At 36.1% G+C, this 5,700-nt stretch overlaps 1 non-coding gene across 1 annotated transcript; it reads left to right on the top strand.

The window, feature by feature from the left end:
• The first annotated feature begins 5,396 nt into the window (after window positions 1-5,396).
• Trnaa-agc (transfer RNA alanine (anticodon AGC)) lies at window positions 5,397-5,469 on the top strand. The gene has a single exon. It is a non-coding gene; the product is annotated as a tRNA-Ala (tRNA).
• The last annotated feature ends 231 nt before the right edge of the window (window positions 5,470-5,700 follow it).

Here is a 5,700-nt window from a genome sequence, read left to right as displayed (position 1 = left end):
ATATATACATTTGTATATATATATATATATATATATATATATATAATATATATATATATATATATATATATATATATATATATATATATATATAGATAGAGATCATATATACTATATATATATATATATATATATATATATATATATATATATATATATATATATATACAAAGTTTATTGCTTGTAACTACCAGAGTCGCCTACTCTGATTCTTTATCGTTAGTTTCTGTGAGCCATCTGGATATATTTTGCTGTAACAAAAGAATTTTGCAAACGTGCCCGTAGACTACAGTGGCATAGAAAACGGAGGTCCCCTGTTGAATGTCTCGCCAGCTCTCGCAAGAGAGATCCTCACGAACCACGCGGTGCGCATTGTTGAGCCCATAGATAACTTTCACTACCATTATTGAGTTGATCTTTGCTGGTACTTACAGGGGATGTAGCTCAAATGGTAGAGCGCTCGCTTAGCATGTGAGAGGTACGGGGATCGATACCACCCCGCATCTCCAGCAATATTTTGAAGTGACTCGTTTTGAGTGAGAGGACCTCAAATTGTGGAAAGGAAACGTCTCTAAGCATCTCAGTGTCAGTTTGTGAAGCTGAATTCGCCAGCCATGATTTTGAATGAAGTCAACGTTTAGAGAGCTATACGTTAGTGGACTGAAAACCGCAATCGAGATTGGAAGAAAACATGAAAAAAAATGCGCCCTAATGTCTTTGGCGCAATCGAGTTTTCTGTACACTGTATAATATTGAATGAAACTCTCAGCCACGGCCATGAAACTCTCAGCAGCGGCCCAGGATACGTCAGCCACAACCAGGCGGTAGCTTGTGTTGTTAGAACTTAAAGCAGTACAAGATGTAAGATCATAGCTAGCTCTGACCTTCAGTCAAATATAACAGCTGAAGCTATAGGGTTACAATTTGGGATGTTTGTTGACTGGAGGGTGGATGATCTACATACTATTTTGCAACCATCTAGCCTCAGCAGTTTTTAAGATCTAAGGGCGGACAGAAAAATAGCCACTCAATAATTTTCTTTTGCAGAAAACAAAAATATTTCAGTGATATACCAAGATGACAACGATTTTTCCTGAGAAACCAAGAAGATATTTCTAAAAACTGAACAAGTACGGTTAAGAAGGCTTATCTCCTGGGCAAAGTCCATTTTGATCATAGGGAATACACTCAGATATATTTTTTTTTATATGTAAAGATATATGTGATGCATTTTCATTTATTTTGCCTAGGTAAAGTTGCCCTAACCGTAATGTATGTAAAAAGACAGAAGGGCGACCATAGTTTACTCTTATTATTTGAAGGCCTCTCTTATATGTTGATTATTTCCTGTTTGCATAGACGGTCCAATCATTAAAGTGAGGTATTACTTATGATCTTCCTGGGACAGTTCTTGCTGATGGGGGGCGATTATTATTATTATTATGATTATTATTATTATTATTATTTTTATTATTATTGTTGTTGTTGTTGTAGTTGTTGTGTTGTTGTTGTTGTTGTTGTTGCTGTTGTTGTTGTTGTTGTTGTTATTGCTGTTGCTGTTGTTTCAGTTGTTAAGCATGTAATTTTATGGAACTTGCATACCAAAGGATTAGAATTGTGTATAATAACAGAAAACAACAAACAGAATCTGAAACATATCAGCAGTCACGGATAACATGGCAAGAGGTATGATCATCCATAACCAATATATAAATAGTGTAGGGCGTTGAAGAGTTCTGTGCTTCTTCACATGGAACAATATCACTCTCAGACAGGGATGTACTGTTGGCTGCCATGTATATCTGGTAATAAATATTTGTTTAGAGTATAAGTATTGCAGAAATTGAGTCCTCTCTCCAGCCTCCCTCCTCTTCTGCAGTTGTGGAGAAATCTGCTTTTACTTGCAGCGGTGTCTTGCTGCCATTTTTCGGTAGCCTCATGAGCTTATTTTTCATTGTCTAATTTTTTTTCTATCTAGAGTCAAGTATGCTCGGCGTAGTCCTTGTTTTACGCTGCCTCTAGCGTAGCTGTCTATATCAGTTAATGCCAAGGATTAGAGTTGCTTATTCACCTTGTACCTAAAAGGTTCATGGTAACTGCAATGCAATGTTTTTGGTTGGTTATATTTTACCATAGGGCATTTGGGTTTTATCTTGATGTTTTTCTCGGAACTTTTTTTCATCTCTTTGTTAGGTGTTATATCGAAGAACATTGTCATGTAAAGGATTATGTATAGTTTTTTTTAGCCACTTCCTGAAGAATTTTTTCAGAATGTTACTTTTGGTTGGGTGTTGCTTTCAGTGCCACTGCTGTGGTTTTTCTTAGGGGTTCTCTTACTTCTAGTTTTAAGAATATTTCAGGGCACCTCGAGTTCTTTCCATGATGCTGTAGACTTTGTCACATTAAGAAAATCACTGAATAAACAACTCATCCCGAGTTGCGTTCCGCTCTTTTCATACTTATTATATTAGAAACATTAGTAATATCTGTTACTCTTTTGCATATATATACATTTGTATATATATATATATATATATATATATATATATATATATATATATATATATATATATATATATATATATAGATATATATATATATATATATATATATATATATATATATATATATATATATATATATATATATATATATATACAAAGTTTATTGCTTGTAACTACCAGAGTCGCCTACTCTGATTCTTATCGTTAGTTTCTTGTGAGCCATCTGGATTATATTTTGCTGTAAAAGAATTTTGCAAACGTGCCCGTAGACTACAGTGGCATAGAAAACGGAGGTCCCCTGTTGAATGTCTCGCCAGCTCTCGCAAGAGAGATCCTCACGAACCACGCGGTGCGCATTGTTGAGCCCATAGATAACTTTTACTACCATTATTGAGTTGATCTTTGCTGGTACTTACAGGGGATGTAGCTCAAATGGTAGAGCGCTCGCTTAGCATGTGAGAGGTACGGGGATCGATACCCCGCATCTCCCAGCAATATTTTGAAGTGATTCGTTTTTGAGTGAGAGGACCTCAAATTGTGTAAAGGAACGTCTCTAAGCATCTCAGTGTCAGTTGTGAAGCTGAATTCGCCAGCCATGATTTTGAATGAAGTCAACGTTTAGAGAGCTATACGTTAGTGGACTGAAAACCGCAATCGAGATTGGAAGAAAACATGAAAAAAAATGCGCCCTAATGTCTTTGGCGCAATCGAGTTTTCTGTACACTGTATAATATTGAATGAAACTCTCAGCCACGGCCATGAAACTCTCAGCAGCGGCCCAGGATACGTCAGCCACAACCAGGCGGTAGCTTGTGTTGTTAGAACTTAAAGCAGTACAAGATGTAAGATCATAGCTAGCTCTGACCTTCAGTCAAATAATAACAGCTGAAGCTATAGGGTTACAATTTGGGATGTTTGTTGACTGGAGGGTGGATGATCTACATACTATTTTGCAACCATCTAGCCTCAGCAGTTTTTAAGATCTAAGGGCGGACAGAAAAATAGCCACTCAATAATTTTCTTTTGCAGAAAACAAAATATTTCAGTGATATACCAAGATGACAACGATTTTTCCTGAGAAACCAAGAAGATATTTCTAAAAACTGAACAAGTACGGTTAAGAAGGCTTAGCCTCCTGGGCAAAGTCCATTTTGATCATAGGGAATACACTCAGATATTTTTTTTTATATGTATAAGATATATGTGATGCATTTTCATTTATTTGCCTAGGTAAAGTTGCCCTAACCGTAATGTATGTAAAAAGACAAGGGCGAAACGTCTGAATGATTAACTCCATAGTTTACTCTTATTATTTGAAGGCCTCTCTTGTATGCTGATTATTTCCTGTTTGCATAGACGGTCCAAATCATTAAAGTGAGGTATTACTTATGATCTTCCTGGGACAGTTCTTGCTGATGGGGGGCGATTATTATTATTATTATGATTATTATTATTATTATTTTAGTTTTTATTATTATTGTTGTGGTTGTTGTAGTTGCTGTTGTTGTTGTTGTTGTTGTTGTTGCTGTTGTTGTTGTTGTTGTTGTTATTGCTGTTGCTGTTGTTTCAGTTGTTAAGCATGTAATTTTATGGAACTTGCATCCACCAAAGGATTAGAATTGTGTATAATAACAGAAAACAACAAACAGAATCTGAAACATATCAGCAGTCACGGATAACATGGCAAGAGGTATGATCATCCATAACCAATATATAAATAGTGTAGGGCGTTGAAGAGTTCTGTGCTTCTTCACATGGGAACAATATCACTCTCAGACAGGGATGTACTGTTGGCTGCCATGTATATCTGGTATAAATATTGTTTAGAGTATAAGTATTGCAGAAATTGAGTCCTCTCTCCAGCCTCCCTCCTCTTCTGCAGTTGTGGAGAAATCTGCTTTTACTTGCAGCGGTGTCTTGCTGCCATTTTTCGGTAGCCTCATGAGCTTATTTTTCATTGTCTAATTTTTTTTCTATCTAGAGTCAAGTATGCTCGGCGTAGTCCTTGTTTTACGCTGCCTCTAGCGTAGCTGTCTATATCAGTTAATGCCAAGGATTAGAGTTGCTTATTCACCTTGTACCTAAAAGGTTCATGGTAACTGCAATGCAATGTTTTTGGTTGGTTATATTTTACCATAGGGCATTTGGGTTTATCTTGATGTTTTTCTCGGAACTTTTTTTCATCTCTTTGTTAGGTGTTATATCGAAGAACATTGTCATGTAAAGGATTATGTATAGTTTTTTAGCCACTTCCTGAAGAATTTTTTCAGAATGTTACTTTTGGTTGGGTGTTGCTTTCAGTGCCACTGCTGTGGTTTTCTTAGGGGTTCTCTTACTTCTAGTTTTAAGAATATTTCAGGGCACCTCGAGTTCTTTCCATGATGCTGTAGACTTTGTCACATTAAGAAAATCACTGAATAAACAACTCATCCCGAGTTGCGTTCCGCTCTTTTCATACTTATTATATTAGAAACATTAGTAATATCTGTTACTCTTTTTGCATATATATACATTTGTATATATATATATATATATATATATATATATATATATATATATATATATATATATATAATATATATATATATATATATATATATATATATATATATATATATATATATATATATACAAAGTTTATTGCTTGTACTACCAGAGTCGCCTACTCTGATTCTTATCGTAGTTTCTTGTGAGCCATCTGGATTATATTTTGCTGTAAAAGAATTTTGCAAACGTGCCCGTAGACTACAGTGGCATAGAAAACGGAGGTCCCCTGTTGAATGTCTCGCCAGCTCTCGCAAGAGAGATCCTCACGAACCACGCGGTGCGCATTGTTGAGCCCATAGATAACTTTTACTACCATTATTGAGTTGATCTTTGCTGGTACTTACAGGGGATGTAGCTCAAATGGTAGAGCGCTCGCTTAGCATGTGAGAGGTACGGGGATCGATACCCCGCATCTCCAGCAATATTTTGAAGTGACTCGTTTTGAGTGAGAGGACCTCAAATTGTGGAAAGAACGTCTCTAAGCATCTCAGTGTCAGTTGTGAAGCTGAATTCGCCAGCCATGATTTTGAATGAAGTCAACGTTTAGAGAGCTATACGTTAGTGGACTGAAAACCGCAATCGAGATTGGAAGAAAACATGAAAAAAAATGCGCCCTAATGTCTTTGGCGCAATCGAGTTTTCTGTACAC

Source organism: Macrobrachium nipponense, chromosome 5 (assembly GCF_015104395.2).
Source record: "Macrobrachium nipponense isolate FS-2020 chromosome 5, ASM1510439v2, whole genome shotgun sequence".
NCBI lineage: Eukaryota > Metazoa > Arthropoda > Malacostraca > Decapoda > Palaemonidae > Macrobrachium > Macrobrachium nipponense.
Note: the sequence above shows the minus strand (reverse complement) of the source record. Positions and strands in the feature narration are given on the sequence as shown.